Genomic DNA, 23,343 nt, shown 5'->3' on the forward strand with positions numbered 1-23,343 from the left:
ATTATTGACAAAAAGAGAAAATGTGCCTTGGTTATACATAATGGCTTTCTTCCTAACAATCAAAGAGTTAACAAGTTCACACAGACATACAAAATTATTGCAATAATTCATTCATGCAAGGAGAAATTAGATCATATTCATTCTGTGCCTGTCAACTAATTTATAACCTGCCTTGGATCTTGGTGCCCACTATAAACTTTTAACAACAAAAAAATCTCACTGATTTTTTCCTGAGTTTTATAAACAGAACCAAAACATGCCTTGCATTCTAAGCAGAACAAAAAGTAAAGGTAAAGTGCACTGATGTCCTATGGGTTTGTGGATTTAGTTAGCTAGATTAACATCCCTTGGACAATCATCCCTTCCCTATTCAGCTTTTTTACACACCTTCCACTTTTAGAAAAATGCCTACCCTATCTATAATCTTTGTTTCCTTTTTTAAGCCAATTCCCTCCCTATTGACAAATGTCCTGTCACCAGACATACCACTTGAAAGAAGTGTCTCAGGGGTTGACCCTTATGAAAAGTTTTTTGAAAGTCTTAAGTAAAAAACCTTGAAGTGATGAAAATGTTCCAAAATTGGCTGTGGTCATAGTTGCCCATTATTTGTGAATATACTAGAAACCACTGAAATATACACATTAAATGGATGAGTTGCAAAGCTATTAAGAAAACTAAGAGAGAGAGAAATAACCTTCCCACTGAAAAAGTGAAGGGATTAAGTAGTACAAAATGGCAGGTACAAAAAGTCACAGGGATGTAAAATACAGCATAGGGAATATAGTCAACAATATGCATAGTGCCAGGTAGGTACTGGAAATATTGGGGGGAACACTTAATAAGTTATATAAATGTTTAACCACTGTGCTGTATACCTGAAACATAATAATGAATGTCAACTACAATTGAAAATTTTTCTTTAATAATAACCTACTCAGTTTCGCTTCCCCATACCTAAAAAAGTCCCTCTAATATTTAGTAAGAGGTAAGTCCCCAGTACAGACAGTACAGAAACCACGGTGCTTCTCACTAGAATGGTTATGTGTTAATGTCTGAGGATCCTACACTGTAGCCATAGATCCCACTACCCAGCCAAGTACAAAAAGTGAGGTTGCCCCATCGTTCCCTGAGGGCTCTTCTGGAGATCATATAAACAGAAATCCAAGCACAGAGCTTAGCTCCATAAAGTCACGGAGTATCAACCAGGAAGTGGGCTACAAAGCTGTGAAAACAAAGATGGACAAGGTATGGGCCTTATACTTCACGAACTCATCGGCTCCAGGGAGAGATAGACCACTAACGAGAGAATTAAAATATGATGGGGTAAGGGCTAGCATGGGAGACACAGAGAGTGCTGCAGGTATGCAGGTAAGGGAGACATTAAATCCACTGGTGAAGGAGGCTCAGAGAGGAGGCAGCAGGTGTGCCGAACCTTAAAGGACTGAATAAAAATGCTCATGGCAGGCAAGGTGAAGAAAGAAAGGCATTCCAGGCAAAGAAGAGAGCATAACAGCACGGAGTAACAGCATGTGCTCAGCGTCTGAAGATGAACGGAATAGGGAGAAAGGACCAACATGAGCTGGAAAGGCATGTTTATGGAGGACCCCGTATGCCCAGGCAATGAGTTTGGACTGTTTCCTAGTGTAGGCGATGGGGAGCCAGCAGAGGTTTTTAAGCGGGGGAATGACATGAACAGATGTTTTACTCATATTTATTATGCACGGAAAGCCAGTAGGTCAGCTCTAATGGAAATTAATCCATAAAATGATACCATAGGCTGAAAATTTGCCCCATTCTCTACATTTTCCAGGAGCAATATGCTGAATTTTGGAAAACTACTCTTTAGAGTTGCGTACAAAACTATTGAGGAAAATAAAGCAGGAGCTGTATCTGTGAAGAGCCTTTCTTTGAAAGGGAGAAATACTTGCATCTTCCCTGTGTGACAGAGACTAAACCAGTCTGAATATTTCATTGTAAAAAGATCAGCCACCAATCTGCACTTACCTAATTTGTTTCCACACCTTCTCTTCTTTACCCCCCAAATTTTTAAATATTTTTAAATTGATTTTTAGAGAGGAAGGGAGAGGGAGAGAAACATCAACTGACTACCTCCTGCACACCCCCTACTGAGAATTGAGCCTGCAACCTGGGCATGTGCCCTGACTGGAATAGAACCTTTCAGTGCACAGGACGCCGCCCAACCAATTGAGGCACATGGGCAGGGCTTTCCAACACCTTTTCAGTGGCTAATTTGATCCCACACAGTTACACTTTTGATGAACATAAGCTGGATCACAGTATTCCTTTGTTTAAACCCCTGTAATGGTTCCCTATAACCTGCAGAAAAAAGCTCAAATTGTTCAAGGCTTTTAAGATCCAACCTCCACCCCCAGCTTCCAGCCCAGGCCTTCCAACCACAGTGGGTAATCTCCTAATGGGCCTGTTATGCCATCTTTGCTGATCCTGAAACCTCTGCCTAGTTCCCTCCCAGCCCCACTGCATAAGCTGCCAATCTTTCTAGGTATAAATGGCCACTCTGTCTATCCATTGCTACCCACCTCCTCAAACCCAGAGCTAGTACCTGTACTTCCTTCCCATCCCAGCCCTATCACAAGGTGCTGAAGGTGCACTGCCTGTTCACTTCCTTTTTCTGCCTCCCCGCCCCCCACAACCAAAATGAAAGCTCTGTAATTGCAGTCTTTGTCTTATTCACTGCTCTGTCCCCAGCTCCCCCAAATTCTATCTTGAATGATTGAATGAGCAAACTACAAATCCATTGTCAATCTTTCTAACCTTCAGCATTAAGATTTTCTGCCTCTCCAAATTTTTCAAGATGACCACAATTTACAAAATATTCACTGAAATACAAACATCTGGGTAGCTGTTCAAAGGAGCCCTGCTACTGAACACTTTCATAACATAAATAATCACCCATTGGCTTCTCTTTTGGTAAATTCACGATGTCATATATAAAACTTTCATAGAACCGGGCACACCTTCAAGAAGAAATGTAAAGTGTCAGGAAGTAGAAAATCATGTTGGTTGGGCATTCAAATTAAACCAGAAAGAAAGTTGATGACTCAAGCAAAGTTCCATTTGTGCTGATAATAGTTTCCCTCCCCATTGCCAAACTTTCTCCTAAACAGCCTCTCTCTCCCCATCTTTCCTTCCTCTAGCTCACATTTACTCTGTTTACTGAATGTGCCCACAGGTACATACATCTTTTTGCTTCTTCCCCTAAAAGTAATCCAAAGTGTATCCCCGTCACACATGCCCAGCAGTAAGAAGTACTCCCCCAAGTCCTGATTTAAGAATTTTGCAATGCTAACCCTCATCCCTTGCTAATGCCACCATGAGACAGACTTACCTACAGCATGTGGCTGAACCACTATCATAACAACAAAATTCTTCTTTTCCCAGAAAAAAATCTCTATACCTCCTCCCCAGTATATTCTCCAGCTAGACTAACATAAGCCCATTCTTTCAATATGACAGTACATTCCTCCCTTATTTTCATTCTCATTTCAACCTGGACCCCCCACCATGGCCAATAGTCCTCTTACTAACCCCTTGCCATTTTGAACTACATCTACCACCAATCCCCAGCCCTGGATCAACCCCCATGCACACCACCCCCATCATCCCTCCCCATCCTCACTTATTTTTCTTTGCTGCAGCTGGTAAAAATCCTGCCAGGGACTTCATTTACACAGACATAAACCTTAGGCTGAGCTGGGCCCTCAGTCCCACCTCAAGGGTTTTACTTATACCGGGTTAGCTCCCTACCCTATAGAAGAACAGGACATTTGGGCTTTCACAGATGGAAAATCCCCTCTCTCTTAAAAAAGCCTCCTGATAATTACATAGCCTGACCCAAAGGCTGTGCTACTAAATCAAATGTCCCCACACTGATGTTAACAACACACATATAACTCTACTTCCTTCCACATTTATTTGGCAGCCAACCCCTTTTTGGGTGCCACTTTCTCCATTCTGAAAGTGAGTTCTAATCTGGGGTCTTAAGTGATCTCTCAATGGGCAACATGGGATGTGAAACTCTGATATTCTATGGAAAATGCTCTGTGTACATCTTTCTAGGAAAAGGCACCCGAGCTTTCCAGAATCTCAAAGGAGTGTGTGACCCAAGAAAGTTTAAGATCTACTGCCTTACTAACCACATATAAACAGGTTACATTATTTTTATATAAGATGTATTGGTTTTGTATAATTATAAAATACATGTTCATTGAAAAAAATTTAATCTGGGACTGAGGGTGGGGATAATAGTCATGGTGTTTAAGGGTACAAATTTGTAATGAGTAGTAAATAACCCACAGAGATCCAATGTACACTGTAATACATAAAATAATACTGAACTATAATTACTTAAGTGTGATAAATATTGCTACAATGGCTATCATACTGCAATATATAAATGCATCAAAGTAAATCCTTGCACACCTTAAATATACACAACATTACATGTCAAATTTATTCAGTTTTTAAAAAGAAAGAAGATCCCGGCCCGCGTGGCTCAGTGGTTGTGTGTCAACCTATGAACCGGAGGTCACAGTTCTATTCCCGGTCAGGGCACATGCCCAGATCATGGGCTCAAACCCCAGTGTGGGGCATGCAGGAAGCAGCCTATCAATGATTCTCTCTAATCATTGATGTTTCTTTTTTTTCCCTCTCCCTGCATCTCTGAGATTAATAAAAAAATATATATTTTTTAAAAAAGAAAGAATTGGGAAAAATGAAACTTCTACTCTAAGGTGGGGGAAACATTTTTTTAATCAAAAAATTTTAAAAGGAAAATAAAAGTCACAGAATCCCACGCCCATAGATTACTACTGTTGCCATTTTAATGTTTCTATTTTTTTCTCTCTCCACATGGGATTCACACTGTTGATTTCTGATAGTTACAGTGTTCTAAATAATATAAGATAAACTTCACAGTACAAAGAATTTGGGACAAATGTTCAAAAATCGAAGACACATCCACCAGGAAATATTTATTGAGCACCTCCTGTGTGCATGACATACTACCTCCAAAATAACAGAGGGAAATCCTTATCCAAGTTTCTCACACAAGGTGTTTAAAAATTCTAGAGATTTCAATAGGCTATGTGAAGCCCCAGCCTAAAAAAGCGGGGGGCGGGGGCAGACAGCAACAATGATGTCATTGTAGACTCAGAGAAACGTAATTAAACCAATAGAAGTCAGGTTTTTTTGTAAATGATAGTTTTACTTTATTATCAAAATACAGACTTTCATCTAACGATAAAAATAAATACATATGAGAACTATATCATAAAGGCCCTGGTAACCTCATATGACCCATAAACTCATTCTGGGGGAAATTCCATGTTTTGAGCAATAACATTAGGGAGAAACAGTGGCCTCCTACAGTGGTGACTATTCAAGGGACAGCATATGTTTGCATGAAGAATTCCACTGTGTTTAAGGAGGAAGATCAGTGTAATTACTTCACCATCACTGCTTACATATTTCACAATCAAGATAATTCTGGGAAAACAGGATTACTGGTTCTCTGCTTTAAATATATATAAGGCAGAGGATGGGCCAGCTGAAGGATTTCTTGCCATCTAAATCTACTCTCTACAATGCAATTCTCATCCCACATTTAAATAATGTCCTGTTTTCTAGCAGAAAAGCAAATAAGTCTCTTTCCAGAATTCAAAGCAGAACGCCGTGAAATGCCTACGAGCTTTCTGTTAGGTTGCCCCATTCCCTGCTAAACCATTGAGCCTTTTCCTCTTTCGTCTGACCATTGGAGGTTTCTCTGAGGGAGCAATCGAGGCCTAGCCTAGTAAGAGTTTCCTGGAATTCAGGAATGTACTAGCATCTTCTGTAGAAGCCTCAGCCTCTGGCCACTTCAAAGGCTTGCCCTGTTTTCTTGTAAACATCACAACCAGAGAGCAGCTGCTTAGCTTTCAGGCTGTAAATGAGGTGCTCATCAGGCAAACAGGCAGAGGTGGCCCCTTATGATGCTGTGGCATCTTTCTCTCCCTCAAGAACCTGTGGCCAGAGCTTCTTTTGGAAGGCCCCGTGGTATTCAGGGGACAACATGGCTGAAAGTGGACACAAGAGATAAGAGCCACACCCAGTATAAAGAGGACTTGAATGATGACTAAATGGGATGCTGCTTCAGAGCTCAATGTGTAGCATGAGAATGAGTAGACCTGCAAGCCCTTTTATATACTTCCCATAAAACTGTAGCTAGAAGCCAGGCCCACTGACCCTAGGGCCCTGTGCTCTCACCAGCAGCAGCTCCCACGATGCGGTCACGGTCTGAGAGCCACCGCGCCGCTGAGGAAAGGCTTTGCAACAGGAGGCCTGCAGTGGCTGCCATGGTTTTCACTACTCAGTGGCCTTTTTTGCTTCTTTTCTGTTTGTGAGCACCAAAATTTCACCAAGGAATGAGTAGGTGCTATTGTACCACCCATTCAGGAAGTGGTTAAAGTGACTGTCATTTCTACTGACAAAAGGAGGGCAGTTAAAAGTAAATGTGGTCAAATGAGTGATGGAATTATGGGTAATTTTTTCCTTTTTTTCCTTTTCTGTTTTTTCCTGAAATGTTTCTAGCACAAGTATTATTGTTATAATAAAAAAAAACACATAATCAACTTTGTTTTTTATTATGTTAATATACACAACATAAAATTTACCATTTTACCAATTTTTAAGGGTGTACTTCAGTGACATTAAGTAACTTACATTGTTTTGCAACCATCACCACTATCCATTTCCAAATCTTTTCATCATCCCAAACAGAAACTCTGTACCCATTAAATGCTAATCCCTCCATCCCACACACCCCTGGTAATCTCTAATTTACTTTCTGCCTCTATTAATTTGCCTATTATAGGTACTTAATATAAGTAGAATCACATAATACTTGTCCTTTGTGTCTGGCTTCTTTCACTTAGCATGATGCTTTCAAGGTTCATCCATGTTGTGGCATGTGTCAGAATTTCATTCCTTTTAAAGACTGAATAATATTCCATTGTACAGATATACCATGTTTTGTTTACCTGCTGATGGACATTTGGGTTGTTTGGACCTTTTGGCTTTTATGAAAAACGCTGGTATGAACACTGGTGTGCAAGCACCTAGACATGTCCCTGCTTTCAGTTCTTTTGGGTATATACCTAGAACTGGAATTGCTGGGTCATATGGTAATTCTATATTTAACTAATTGAGGAACTTGCCAATCTCTTTTCCTCAATGGCTACGCCATATTACATTCCCACAGCAGTGCACGAGGGTTCCAATTTCTCTACATCTTTACCAGCATTTACTGTTTTACATCTTTTCTATTTTTTTAATATATATATTTTTTATTGATTTCAGAGAGGAATGGATAGGGAGAGAGAGTTAGAAACATCAATGATGAGGGAGAACCATTGATTGGCTGCCTCCTGCACATCCCACACTGGGGATCAAGCCCACAACCTGGGCATGTGCCCTGACCAGGAAGCCAACTGTGACCTCCTGGTTCATAGGTTGACGCTCAACCACTAAGCCACACCAGTTTTTTAAATAACAGCTACTTGGTGTGAAAATGCATCTCATTGTGGTTTTGATTTGCATTTATCTAATGATTAGTGATGTTGAGTGTCTTATTGATCATTTGCGTATCTTCTTTGGAGAAATGTCTCTTCAAGTTCTTTGCCCAATTTTCAATGAAGTTGTTTGGTTAAGCTGTAGTTCTTCATATATTCTGGATATTAATCTTTTATCAGATATATGTTTTGCAAATATTTTCTCCCATTCTTCCTTCTCATTCTCTTGACAGTGACCTCTATTACACAAAAATTTTTAATCAATTCTATTTTTTAAATGAAGATACAGGTAAAATCTTTAGGGAGTAGGCAGACAGTCTAAAGTATAGATGTGGAAGAGAATCCTTATGCCTCTTTTTAGACTTCCCTTTATGGCCAAAGGAAGAACTGAGGTCTTCTCAATGAGGTAACAACTCATAACTCCTCCCCTCAACTTGACTTCTCCCTAGACATCTAATGCTGTAGGACACTTGTGTGCTAGTGAGAGTCACAGAAAGGGAACTCATGCTGGGTGTGGTAGGTGAGCCCAGTGGGGGCAGGGATCCTGTAGACTTTTAAGGTTCATCAGTCCCACCCAGTAGACATTTCTTTTTTTGTTTTTTGAAACAAGCTCTGGACAGTTTAATTAAAGAATTTTTTTGCGTGAATTAATTTTCACCAGTCTGTTCTGGCATGCTTCTAATGATATAAGAAATCAGCTGGGTCAGTGAGAGCCAGTGTGCACACTCTATAGTATTTTCCATATGCTGTGCCCAATTCAATATTATTGCCACTGTAGTGATGGACACCAGTCTTGGCCAACATGGTGCCGTACTCTATTTCCACAAGACTGGCAGTTGTTGGTGAGGATGTCCAGTTTCACTTTGCTCGTCTGGTCATTTTTAGACTCTGCCTGTATCCCAGCGCATACTTTCCACTCTTCATAACAAGTGGAGCCCAGAGTTGATAGACTCCAGTGACTTTTTTGCCTTCTTTGTGGCCACCATCTTTCTGCTTTATATGTGAGATGGCCCCCAACCAAAAGCAGCATCGGAAATGGCCAGGGAATGAGACTGGCCAGGCAGAGGTTTCAAAAGCTAGCCCTCTTCTCTGGCTGGGTCTTGATTACACACAAACTTCCAAAACTTCCAACTGCTCACAGGGAAGATAAACATGCAGGCTCGTTATTACTAAATGGAATGTTTATGTCATTACTGTGAAAAGTGACACCCAAAGTCAATACCATACTAAGAATCAAATTCTCCAAAAGTGATTCCCTCCATTTGTAAATTGAAATCATTGCCTTTTTTGTTTCTCCACTCTGGTTTTTTGCTCTCCTCTTCCCCTCCCTTCCACTCCTAACAGCAAGATGGGGCTACTCAACAACTATCACGTGGGAATTTACTTTCCAATTATTTCTGAAGTATAATCAATTTCAATAAGAAGCAATACATACTCATCTTCTTCTAGGGATGGCCCCAGAACTCTCAGGGGATAGTCAAATCCACAGCAATGACTGTGTCTCGGGAGCTTATGTGAATAAAACAAGTCTAAATTTCAGGACTTCTGTGAGGCTGAATTGTTGAATATCCTTAGACTAAAGGTGAGAAACCCAGTGAAGGTCCTGTAAATTGATATTCCTGCTCTACAAAGTAAGCATTTGTTATCAAAGTTATTCTCAAGTATACATCACTGATCTACGAGACTGTTTTTTCATAGGTAGACTAATATCTGAAACTTTTTCCTTTACTAGGAAACATACCTGAAACCCCAGGGCAGAAGGGAGCATGAATTGTGTCCTGCACATACATACATTTAGCAAAGAATCAAATTAGAAAGATATCTGTGCGAAGGCCTTCATCTAGACCAGCAGTCGCCAACCTTTCAGACCTCACGGACCACCAGTGGTCCACAGACCACCGGTTGGCAACCATTACTCCAAAGGTTTTCTTAAACCAGCGGTCGCCAACCTTTTGGACCTCATGGACCACCAGATTCTAGACATGCCAAAGCAACTAGCTTAAAAATGTGTTTTAAATAACCTTTATTCTTAGGAAATCAATTAGGGAAAAAACCTCAACTCCTTTACCATCCGCTCACATGCTGTACCTTCAAAGCCATTTCATTAATGGGGTGGGGTCCAGTGAAAGAAAAGGTAAGAGGAGAAAAAGAAAAATGAGCTCTTCTCTACCATGAGTCTAACATGTATTGAAAGCTAACATTTATTGAAAACATTTATTGCTAAGCACCAGGTGCTGTGTTAAATGTATTACATATGTATCTCATTTAATTCTCAAAATAATCCTACAAAGTAGAAAATACTGTCATTACTCAGATTTTATCAAAGAGAAAACAAAGACTAAGAGAGGTTAGGCAACTTGCCCAGGTAAGCGATACAGTCAGTGTGGTAGGCAGTATCCCAAGATGCCTGTTCCCAGTGTACTGGCCCTGTGTGATCCCCTCCACTTCAGTGTAAGACCTATGAATATTATGAGATGTCACTACTCCCCTGATTGTTACTAATAAATTGCCTCTGAGATCATCAAAGGGGAGATTATCCTGAGCCTGGCCTAATCAGGTGTTCCTAGAAGAGGAACTAGCCCATCCTGGAGAGAGGGATTCACCTGTTGGCTTTAAAGAAGCAGACCAGTTATGAATGCCCCACATGGTTAGGACCTAAGGGTGTCCTCTAGGAGTTGACAACTATCCCCAGCTCAGAGCCAGCAAGAAAATAGACCTGTCAGCCCTACAACCACAAGGAACTGAATTGTGCCAACCTGAAGGACCTTGGGAAAGGCCCCTGAGTCTCCACATGAGAACACAGTTCTGCCAACACCTGTGAAACCCTGAGTAGACTCCAGCTAAGCGCTGCCCATACTTCTGATCCAGAGAAACTGAAATGAGAAGTGTTATTTTAAGCTGCTGTGTGGCAATTTGCCACAGGAACAGAAAAGTAATACAGTCAGGATTCAAACCAGGGCTGTCTAACTCTGGTGTGCACGCTTTCAACTACTTCAGTAGTTTCTGTATCAGTTTCACAAATTCCTAACCATTTTTAACTCTTCGAAAAGAATAGACATACATTTCTATTGAACAGTAATGGTTATGATCTTTTCCTTTTCTGATGCAGTTTTCAAGTTCTAGAAATGTTTTCATCACATTCTAGTATAGATACACATTTATTGATTCAATAGAAAACTGCTCAAATACAATGTGATAAGAAGTTGTGAAAAAAATCAATAGAATGTAAAACGTAAGATTTTATTTACCAAAAACACCTTGTTAAAGTAGGTGTGGCTTTGGTAAGGGCTCCAGGTTCAGGTTGTGCTACTTTAGAGTATTTGACTATTGGGTGATCTGTAAGACCTGTCATCTTGATGCCTCCAAGGAGATGACAACACATTACCTCTTTTAACAGGGCCCAATTCGTTGAACAGGAGAAGCCAGTGAATTCTCTGCTGGAATGAAATCAATTTAAAGAGAATCCCCAAAAATTAAACCCTGCAGTTGCTTCTTTGAGGTGATCAGTTAACAAACTCCTATTTCATGGGCTCCTTTCACACACAAATACAACCACACAAACAAACTACACATGGCGGCAAATTAGATGAATAATAATAACTAACACTAACTGAGCTGATGCCAAGTGTTTACCATAGATTATCTCATTTAGGCCTCACTTACCTTATGAAGTAGGTATTACTATCACCATCACTCCCTCCCATTTTATATGCAGAGAAACTGGGATTTAGAAAAATTAAGTGACTTTCCCAATATTGAACAACCAGGAAGTGACATTTCAACTCACATGCTGACACCAGAGCAGAACTCACATTCTCAGTCACTCTGCTGGATTATTCCTACTTCTGCTGTTCTCCAACTAGGAAGTTCAGCCATCCTTCACAGTACCTAGCAAGGTGCTTTCACATAGGAATGCTCAAGATATGTTTGCTGATGATGATAAAGTATGAGGCCTGGGCTAGTAGTAGGTAAGGCTACCAGGCCATTCATCGCTGTGAGAAGATGGGAGGTGTGGAGAGGGCAGAAGTTGATATGGGATAAGGAAGCAGGCTGAAGGCAGCCTCACACACTTATGTGGGTACCAATTTAAAAGTAAGTGAACAAGGATGAGAACTCCAAATATTTGTTGGCTAATCATATACAAGAAGATTCGATTCTGGCACTAAGATCATAAAAAGAAACTAACCCGGTTTTCCAGAGTTTATTTGGAAAAGTTGCTGCTACACATCTGGAAGTGATTTTCTAACACACTAGTTCCAATGAGTCATCTACAATATTAAGCAATGATTCCATAGGGTGAACCCTGATCATATTTTTCCCTTAAGTGGCATCCACTGAGGTCAATGAAAGGCAAAAGCTGACCCAAACTTGGAGAACCTCATCCTCCACAGCCCTATTTTATATTGTCAAGAACATGTTTTAAGAGGTACAGGAATGCAATCTATCTCCCAGCGCTAATGGATGGCCTTCTAATACACTTAATTTCCTTTCACTGGTCATGTGCAGAAGATGGATCCAAAAGCTGCTTGAGGGGATCAGTAACCTGAAGTAGAGTTGGAAGAACAAACATTATGGGGCCCTGTGTAAGCATGGGACAGTCAGAAATGCGGGGTGGGAGGATCCTGAGCAAAGAATAAGACAACCTGTGGTACACAGAGAACAGCCAGAGTTTAAGACCCTTAAATCTTCCAGCAAGATTTTCCCCAAGGATTACTATAGAAATGTTGCCAATTCATCCTTGCCCTTTCAGCCACATCCTACTATACTCACTCCACCCATCCACTTTCAACCCATATCATAATGGTTTCCTAATATTTCAAACCTCTTATATTTGTGTTTAGAAGTATTAACTTAAGGCCATTTCCCAGTGTCTTTTGACACTTGGATTTCTTTCAGATTACAAAGGAATGAGTCATGTTCTTTCAGAGACTGTGGAGCCACTTACAAAGGCTATTTTAAATCTTTCAGGTGACAAGGGTATTATTTAGTTCCCAGAAACAATCATTGACTAAATGGCTTCCTCAGATTTGAAGGAGTTAATGCAACTTCCCCAGAGATTCTCCTCTCCCCGCCCCCACAGCAATTGGATTTTAAATGGCACAGGAGTTGAAAAAAACCTAAAGCATTAACTCCCATCTTACAAAAGATATAAATTAGTGGATGTCTATTTGCATTATAAAGGATTCTTTGCTTTGCCAAAGGATTCCAATCAAGTTTATTCAAAAATCAGATTCCCCTAATGTATGCTAAATTTGTACATGGGTGTCACTGAGCAAGCACAGCTGTACCAAAGCCTGAGTTTGATTAGCAAGTACCTGTTCACTGTGCTTTGCATTGCTTCCAGAGTCAAACAGTGAGGTGTCCACCTTAAAATTTCTGACTCACTCCCCCCATTCTAACAATAAAATTGCTTTGCTTTTACCTAGCACTTTTCATCAAAGTCTTCAAAGTGCTCAATACACATTTGCTAGTCTTCATAATTATGCCAAACAAGTTGGCAAGAGAACTGGAAATGCATCCTTTCCAATCTTTCGGGGGGGGGGGGGGGGGAAATGAACCATTGACAGGCAGAAAAATTAAAGTTTCACATAAGTACAAAAGAACTACATTTAAGTTTTGTTTTTTACAAAAAGGAAAACAAAATATTTCATGCTTCTTTCTTTTTAAAAATAGGCTTTATTTTTTTAACAGTTCACAGCAAAACTGAGCAGAAATTAGAGTTCAGTTCCCATGTACCTCCTACCCACAAAGAAGCACAGCCTCTCACATTATCAGCATCTCCCATCAGACTGGTGGTATATTTGTTACAATCAATGAACCCAAGTCCATAGTTCAAATTACAATTCACTCTTGGTAGTGTACATTCGATGGGTTCGGACAAATATATAAGGACATGTATCACCATTAGAGTCTCATACGGAGTATTTTCACTGCCTTAAAAATCCCCTGTGCTCTGCTTCTTCATGCCTCCCTCCCCCTACTTAAGCTATCAAGAAGAAAACTCAATTTAATACAACAAATCCATTTTTATATATGTTTTATATTAGGATCAGAGTGGGGATTGGAAAAAAAAAAAGAGTGAGAATGTAGTGGAGAGAAGAGAGATGAACAGAAACAACAAAAAACAAACTGAAGGATGGGCATGCTGATGGGAAAAAAAGGCACAGTAGAGACAGAAAAGGAGATCCAGCTTACCAAGAAGTGCACCAGAATCTAATTATCTTAAATGTCAGAGGCAAGACCTTTCATTTCAAAGCCAATTCATCAGTAATTTTCCCATGCATTTGTTCTTAAATCCACAGAAATCTCAAAATTATTTTTAAATTAAAAAAAAGATACAGCATGTTCAAAATCAGGAAAATTGCAACCAGAAATCCTTACCATATCAGTGTATATCATCTATTAATTAGCTTTACACTTGAAATTTAAGCTCCTCTCGTGATTAATATTGTTAACGTCAGCAGAGGATGACTATAGTAGCAACAACGTAAGACATTTCACATGCGAGAAAGATGAGAGCAACTTCACATTTCAGGAAATTCAGGGTAGGCATTTCTGCTTCTCAACAATTATAAAGATAATATGAAATATTAATTACATAGCTATATGGAGACATACAGGCATATACAGCATGTGTGTGAGTGTATATACATATACATGTACTCTCTGAAACTTCAATTTATAAAGAATGCATAGTGATCAAAATTTGGGGAATAATTAAGCAGATAGGAATGAAAAGCAAATGGGAACAAATCAAATTTCTAGAACATCTTAATTTTATTGGTTCAACAGAAAGATAATGGGAGATGTACAAACTGATGGTCAAGGACTTGCAGGATTATAGGAGAAATTATCTTAATTATAATAGCACCATGCTAATTACCACATTGATACTGTATGTCATAGAAATATAGCAAACTGAAAAGTATAAAACTTACCTGAAATGTTCATTTTTGCATTATAAAAATACATGGTCATTGTTTGACCTTTTACACTTTCCCGCCCACATGCATGTAAGCATAACCAATGGACACAGAAAATAGGGGGATAAAGGCCTGAGCTGGAGGACAGGGGCGGCTGGGAGAGGACAATGGGGGGAAAGGTGGACATCTGTAATACTTTCAACAATAAAGAATTTAAAAAGCACATGTTCAATGTAAAATAAATGAGTAAACATTTTTATCACATTTATTGGGGTGACATTGGCAAATATGACCATATAGGTTTCTGGTGTAGGTTTCTATGATACAAGGTATGTATATTGCAGTATGCCTACCACCCAAAGTCAAATCATCTTACATTACCAGATGTTAGGCCCCCTTCACCTAACCTCCACCCCCACCCCAATAAACATTTTAAAAACAGAAAACATAAAGCAAGAATAAAAATTACTCATAGCCTCACTACCCAGAAATATGTTATTATACACACACACATACAGTGTAGAGATAGGCACACTTTTGAGACTGTTTTCTTTGACTGTAACAATAAAAATAGCTAATATTTATTCAGTGCTTCCTCGTGTTCTAGACATTATTTTAAGTGCCTTTCTGTATTATTTTACTCAATCCTTACAGCAACCCTGTGAGGTCAGTACTATCATTATCTCCATTTTACAGATGAGGAAACTGAGGCACAGTGTGATTAAGTAACTAAATTCACATATATCACATATGCATTATTTGATCATAAGCAAAATATGATCATACCTCACATGCTGTGTCATAACCTAAATTTTCTCATCAATAATATAGATGGCTTTTTAATTTTATTTTTAAAGATTTTTTATTGATTTTGAGAGAGAGAGATGAAGGGAAGAGGGAGAGAGAGAAACCTCAATGTGAGAGCGAAACATTCGCTTATGCCCCAACCAGGGATCAAACCCACAACCTGGGTATGTGCCCTGACTGGGAATCAAACCCGCCAGCTTTTTGGTGTATAGGACAATACTCCAACCAATTGCGCCACACTGGCAAGGGCTATAGATGGCATTTTAATGATTGCATGATTTTCTGGTGTTTGGATGTATATTTGCCCAGTCCCTCACTTTTGTACATATAGGCTGTCTAAGTTTGAGTATATGTTTGTTGTTGGCTTTTACTTGTTCAACTATTCTAAATAACTCTGTAAAGTTCATTTAGGTCGATACCATTTCCACTGCACAAATGAGCAGGTAACAGAGATAGTCACGGGAATCACTGGGTCCTTCTGGCCCTGGGACTAAGCATTAGCTCCTTCCACTCTCCTGCCAGATCCTTAGTTATGAGGCAGAATGAAATCAATCCTCTCTAAAACTTGAAGAACTAGTATAATAGGATGAAAAATGCATCCCAAAGACATGCAGGCTGAAAAATGCTCTCTGGCCGTCCCTCTCCCCACCCCACCCTCCAACACATACACCCATTGAAATCCCTGGAACCTGTTAACATTCCCATAAAGGGTCTTTACACAGGTGACTGAGTCAAGGGTCTTCAGATAAGGACATCATCCTGGATGATCTGGGTGAGTCCTAAATGCAATCACAAACGTCTCTATATAAGACAGAGGGAGATGTCACACAACTGAAGAGAAGACGATTTGCAGCTACAAGCCAAGGAATGCTGGCAGCTAAGGGAGCTGGGAGACGCAAAAATGGATCCTTCCCTAAACTCTCCAGAGGAAGTGTGGCCCAGTGATACCGATTTCTGATTTCTAGAAGGGAATAAATGTGCTATTTTAAGCCACCCAGTTTGTGACCATTTGTTACAGCAGCCACAGGAAACCAATACAAACTGGAAAGAGGCTATAATCCTGCAGGAGCAATGTGCTCCAAATTGGGGTGGGGGGGAGAGGGAGAAGTTTCACCTAAGCCCTTCAGGAGGCACAGGATTCCCTTAGCAGGGAAGGGTTTGGAAGGGCATTCTAGGAAGAGGGGTCAGCATATGCAAAGGCATGGAGGTAAGAAAATGTACAGTGCGTTTGGGCAGCAGCAATGGGCAGTATCAATGTAAGAAACATTCAAACCTGTGGAGAATTTTTGTGAGTTTACTTGAACCAAACTGTCGACAATTACTGGGAGACAGAATCTCAACTGAGAATGGCAGTTTTGCACCTTATTTTATACACTAGAGGCCCAATTCACAAAATTCGTGCAAGGGGCTCAGCCCTCGCAAACATGGCAGCTTGCCTTGGCCCTCACAGCCCCAGCTTCGTCTGGAAGGTTGTCCAGAAGGACATCCGGAAGGTCGTTTGGTCGTCCGGTCTAATTACCATATTACACTTTTATTATTATAGATTACAATCAAAAGAGTTACATGAAATTCACTGGTGATAGATTAGCTAAGCAAAAAGGAGGGGGGCCTCTGGGATTGGATAAAAATGATAGGCATATACATCTTTTACATAGATGGGTACAGGATAATTAACAGTCAACAATTAACACTTGATAACTATAACAATGAGGGGATTTGTGGTGGTCTCTGCTCTGGTGTGGTTGTTGGGGTCGAAAAAGGGAAGTTACCTTGACATTCCAAAGGTATGTTATCTTAGATGCAAAATACAATAGACAGGCTCGGTTAACATAAAGATTGACTTTTGTCAGAGAAGATTCTAGCCTAGGACATGACTACCCACCATGACCTGCTTTCAGCTTGAAAGGTTTACTTTCAGACCATCCTATGTGGTTACTTAGGTCTCTGAGTTTGTAAGGCCACTGCACAGGCCTTCCCTGAGCTTGTCAGGTTTAGCATGTGGCTCCTTTTTATCCACAGCCATGACATGGCTAGAATACAGGTAGGAATGTGATGGAAGAGGATTCAAAGGTGGAAAGGGCCTTCCTGATGGACAGAAAGGGCTGCTAAGAAATCTGGGTGCTCATTCATGGTAATGTAGAGCCAGTGCCGATGGAATTGGTATCTTCATGGGTTTGGGAATGTGGGTATTTTCCCTCATCTTCTCTTGAGAGGCAACAGAATGATGGTCAGTTACTAGCTAGAAAGACAATAACATTTTTGCTTACTGTTAAAATGGTCCACCCTGATTTGTCAAAAACAAATAGCCAAAACAAAACAAAACAAAAAACACCAAACACGCACGCACGCGGGCAAAAAGCAAACAAAAAAAAACAATCCCGGGGATATGAGAACAAAATCCTGCCTAAATTATTTCTCTAGGGAAGGGGGTGGGGAAGCAGTGAAACAGACCTACTCAATTCTACCTGGTGTCAACTGGGAAGATGCTCCTGCCCCCCCTCACCCAACACACACACACCTCCCCGCCCCCTCCCCTCTGCAGCAGACAGACCAACTCTGAAATGTACTTGGTTGCTCTGACCTGGGCATGGCTTCTGGCAAATAATTACCCAAACAAAGCAAAATCCTCCATTCAGTTGGGCCACTGGAACTTCATCTGTCTCTCACTTGGAAGGTTTTACTTTTGAAAGCTCTACTAAGCCAAAGGCCCTTCTTTTTCCCAATTAAATCGACCAGGAAAAAAAAGTGACATAAACTGGGCTCTGTAGTTGTAGTTATATCATTTCTTAAACTCTTCATTCTTATGCCATAATTTCACAGAACAGAACCTCCACTTCTTTTAGTTGGAACTAAATCCAAAGCCAGGACATTTTAGGGAATAACCTTGCCAGATGTGTAGCTCCACAACATTCCCTTACCATCCAGGTCATTGAATTTCCAGAAAAGGCAACCAGCCATCACTTGGTCAGGCCTCTGGAATTTTCCATCTTTGGCTAAAGAAAAATAAACACAGTAATAGTTCTGTCCCATGGAGAACACTTTTTGAGCAAACACTGAGGAGAAAGAGAAGGAAAAGGTGAGAAAAAGATGAGAAGGGGGGAATGGAAATGTATCCACAATGGAATGAGCATGGCGGAAGGGAAAGCAAAGGGGCTGGCTATGGGAGAGCTTATGGCAGTGGAGTTGGACCAGGGCGCCAGTTTTACAGATTATCTTGGAAGGTGAGTGACAGTGCAGAGAGGTGAACAGTAGGAGCATCAGTTGAGGAAAATCAGAATGAGGGGATAACAGTAGGGGACAGAAGGTGGAAAGGGGAAAAAGCAACTTGGTAGGGAGAGGATATAGTAAGAGGAAGCCAGTCCCAGTGAGGGCTGCTCTCACAGGAAATCGCAAGGGCTCAGAGGGACACCCTTCAATGCTCCCTTTCCTGCAGGGTTTGCTGCCTTGGGAAATATGGGTCTGGTAACAGTTGTGAGCTGTATCCCCCTTCTACCTGAAGATAAAGGAAGTGAGGGTAGGCCAACCTGGCACTTGAGTCCCCCCACCCTAAAATCCTCAAAAGAAATCTGGCCTTTACAGGTTTCTGGTGGTCACAAGTCTCTGTCCATCTAAATTGGAGAACTGGGTTCCTACTATCATAATCAGTGGGGAAATGCATACAAGTATTCACTATGTTCCTTAACTCATTGTCCTAGGGTCCTGAATTATGCAAGTTTACAGTGTGCAACTTGGGACACTCGCTGCTTGGGATACTCTTCAAAACAAGAGGCGGTTGTTGCAAGGCAGTGTTATTTTACTTGCAGCAAGGAAAAGAGACAAGAATTCTTACCTAAAGCTCTGCCTCCCTGAAGGAAAGCTTAGCCATTGCTTAGATATGCTATTTGGTCAATTACATGTTGATTTCTTCTTTGCAATTGGCTACTTTCATCCCTTTGTATTCCTGTCAGCTCATCTGTTCACAATTGCATCTACAAAATACTATGCTATGCTATATTTTAAAATTTAGCAAGAAAAAACATTTAGAAATGCCCAGACCTTGAGACCCTTGTCCTATCTAACAGTTCCATTTACCTAGTACAATTTCTAAAGGGTTGATTTCTTCCTGTCTGAATCTAAAAATATACTGCTACCCTCATTAAATATTGTTAATATTTTAATCTCTGGTCTTTTGATCTATTACAATGGGGGGGGGGCTCTTCCTTCCATCTTAACATTTTTTATCTTTTAGTTTCCTCAAATTAATTCCTTGTCTTGCCTTCCCTTCCCCGACCCCCTCTGCAATCTTGCCCTAAGAGGAAGAGGCTTTAATCCATTAAAAAGAAATCAGTGGAAATAGATTCTCTGCTTCTTTTCAATTCAAGCAACAGTTCTAAAAGCATTTCCCTTGGGATTTGAGCATGAACCAAAGAGTATCTTTCTTTTTCTTCAGCTAAGGCTCTCTCCCACAGCTCAGCATGCCTTTCTCTCCCTTTAGCTCCCTCTCTAACAACACACTTGCTTTCTATTTCTAGTTCTTTCTAGTATACACCACAGCCCCAGATGTTCAAGTTCTAAGTCATCAAATCTGTCACAAAGCTCATTGATTGAATGCATTGATTATAGCCCCCAATAGAACTACAATTAATAAATACCCTTTCATGTTTTGGAAATAGTAGAGATTAGTAGTATATAAATACATTAGAAAAAAATGTAAGATAATTATAGTGAAAACATCTGAATTTTTTGGCTTATAAAGAGAATTGAAACTGTTTTCCTATTGAGGTAGAAAAAAAGGGATAATGGAACAGGAGAAAGTGAGCGGTTAATGTATATTTTATACATATTTTGAAATAAAATCTGGGGGTTTCCTAACTTTTTACATAACAATTTTCAGTCCATCACAGCCAAGTCAGTTATCCAAGGGTCTAAAAAACAAAAAATAAGGAAAGAAAAGCTAGGCTAGGCCTCTGAGAAATATAGCCATGGCCAATTAGAATTGATGTAAAAATAGAAAATGCAATCCACATCTGATAGAGTACTTCTTCGAGGCAATAAGGCTCTCTGCCATCAGCTCATCATGGATATTTTACTAACCAGCATAGGAGGGCTGGTGCTAATGCGATCAGCCAGGAAGCTTTTGTGGTGCCTGTCTCTAAAATGGCAGTGACTGGATTTGGCGAAGAGAGGAAGTTTCAATTTCTATCTCAGTTGAAATCATGAAGCCGGAAGGAATATGAGATTTTCCAGTCCTCTCTGCTTCTCTAATCATTTGTTTTAGAAACCCATTTCTGAGAAAGGGTCCTGCAGTTACCTTGGGAATGCAAGAGGGCCAAGTACAGTCTAACTTGACCTTCAGGATGGTTGAAGTGCCTCTCACATGGGACATATGAGCGTTGTCTTAGGGCTTATCAGCCAAAGAATTATTCTGTGATGTGAAACCATCCCTTTCTTTTAAACACACACACACACACACACACACACACCCCTCTTTACTCTGTTCTTTAACTGAGGCTGGAAAATTCCATAAGCCTAACCTGGCTAAGTGCCTGCTAAGTGTCTGGCCAGCTTGTATCCTGAAACACCTCAAGTCTGAAAGCAGTGCCCACTTACAAGAACTCCAGACTGAGGGAGTTTTGTGTGGGATAAAAATTTTTAATTATGAAGAATTAAAAAAAAATCCAAATTGAAACTGCAGATTGCAAACCTATATTGCTTTCTTTCAGCCAAAATTCTCAAAAGTGATGATTCACCCTTGTTATTCTGTGAAGGCCTCTGCACCTGGCTAAGTTTGCCAGTCTATTGGATCCCCATCCCTCCCCCACCATGTCAGTATTCACATTTGGAACCCACCTGATCCCAGAGTTCCACCATTCCTCAACCTACAGCAATGCCTGTGGAGTAGGCAGAATAATGGTTTCCCAAAGATATCCACATCTTAATCCCTGGAACCTGTGACTATGTTATATTACATGGCAAAGGGAACTTGGCAGATATAACTGAGTTAAGAAGTTTGAGATGGGGAGATTATCCAGGATTATCCAGATGGGACCGATGTAATCATAAGGGTCCTTCCAAGTGAGGGAGAGGCAGAAGAGTCAGAACCAGAGAAGGAGATGTGATGACGGCGGCAGTGTCAGGATGATGCGATGTGAAGAGGACTGGACCAACCACTGCTGACTTGAAGGTAGAGGAAGGGACTATGAGCCAGGGAGTGCAGGCAGCCTCTGGAAGCTGGAAAAGGCAAGGGAACAGATTCTCCCCCGAGCTTGTGGAGGGAGTGAGGCCTGCGGACGTCTTGGTGTTAGCCCAGTGAAACCCACTTCGGACTTCTGATCTCCAGCACTGTGAGATAATAAAGTTGGGTTGTTTTGAAACACTGAGTTTGTGGCAATTTTTTACAGCAGTCACAGGATACTAATGGGCCATGCACCTAGTCCAGTGGTCGGCAAACTGTGGCTCACAAGCCACATGCAGCTCTTTGGCCCCTTGAGTGTGGCTCTTCCACAAAATACCGACTTTTGCGCATGGGCCACGAAGTTTCAATCGCACTGTACGTGGTATTTTGTGGAAGAGCCACACTCAAGGAGCCAAAGAGCCGCATGTGGCTTGCGAGAAGCAGTTTGCCGACCACTGACCTAGTCCAACCCTCAGCAGTGCCACTGGCTAGAACTCATCACCTCGGACCCTTTGCCTCCTCTGCGTTCTCTAAGCAGATACCTCTTCAGCCCACCATCCCACCACGCTAACCTCAAGCAATTATAAAGACAGCTCTCTTCAAGACCAGCAACAAGAACAGACCACACTCCTAGAAGAACTGGGCAACTGGCTGGAAAACCAAAGCACAGGGTTAGATACAGGGTAGGGGCTCAAGATAAGGACAAAGTGACTGGGATGGTGAAACACGGGGACAAAGAAGATAAAAGCCAGTGACTGGAAATGGATTTTTAAAGACAGAGCGGAACCAGCTGCCTATAGGACTTGAGGCCCAGAGGCTGGGCTCTGAATGTGAGAGCCCTCTGATGTCCCCTGCATAGTCCCAGGCTGGTCTCTGGACCTGGTGCAATGCTGAGCCAGCTCTGGACATCAGAGTAGCTCCCGCTATGTGCAGGGATAGGAGGGAAGGAGGCAGGGAGACAGAGCTAGGCTTCAATTACAGAACTGAAGCAAGCATGTTATGGAGTTCTCCTCTGGCTCTTCCGGTGAGAATTCTGCCAGACCATTTTGTTTGAAAGGGGCAGTCAGAGGCCAAGTTCCTCTGAAAACAGTCATGTTGGTCACTAGTAGTGAAGAAGCAATTATCCCTCGGGGGGGGGGGGCAGGTTAGCAGAGAGCATTCTTTGCCCCACAAGCAATAGAGCATGATGTAAACACTTTGCTGGGCAGAAGGAGCCCTATTGGCCCTGTGAGCTTTTAAATAACGATTTTTTTCAATTTTTGCAATAGCTGATTCAGAGCCCTGGTGAACTTGTTATTTCTTGGTGGTAAATTAGGCACCTTGGAAGGTGGTATTCCCTCCTGCAGGTCTCTGGGAAACCATTTAATGCCACAAAGCATTAGGAACTTGGTAACCTATGAAAATAAATTGGTTATGCCAACAGCACTTTTCCCCTTCCACCACGAACACTGACAACAGGTCCTGTAAGGCATAAAGCTGGCAGTTTCTCAAGTGGGAAAACTAAACTAACATAAAAGGCATGGAGAGAAATATATATGTTGTTATTTTTGGACAGCACTAACCCACTTGAAAAAAATCATAAAAACAATTCCATGAAAATGATCCCAGGGACCTCTGCAGGGCCAGTGTCTGTAGCCTTTTTTCCATACAGTTATTCAAATAGCAAAGAAAGGAAGAACGCCAATTGCAAACAGTTCTCAAAATCCTTAGGCTTATTTTGGCAAGGAAAAATCTATACTGATCATACCCACATTTCTCACTAACAACCCCACCCCTCCTTTTTTTTTTTTTTTTTGCCTCACCTCCTACTTTCCCACTAAAAGACCTAAGCTTGTTCAGAAATAAACACTATTTCCCAATAGAAAGAGATAAT

General features: G+C 41.0%; 1 pseudogene; it reads right to left on the reverse strand.

Annotated features, from left to right (window-relative positions):
* Positions 1 to 7,927: 7,927 nt before the first annotated feature.
* LOC102774096 lies at positions 7,928 to 8,587 on the reverse strand (annotated as a pseudogene).
* Positions 8,588 to 23,343: the final 14,756 nt, after the last annotated feature.

The sequence above is a fragment of the Myotis davidii genome, unplaced genomic scaffold (assembly GCF_000327345.1).
Source record: "Myotis davidii unplaced genomic scaffold, ASM32734v1 scaffold798, whole genome shotgun sequence".
Lineage (NCBI taxonomy): Eukaryota > Metazoa > Chordata > Mammalia > Chiroptera > Vespertilionidae > Myotis > Myotis davidii.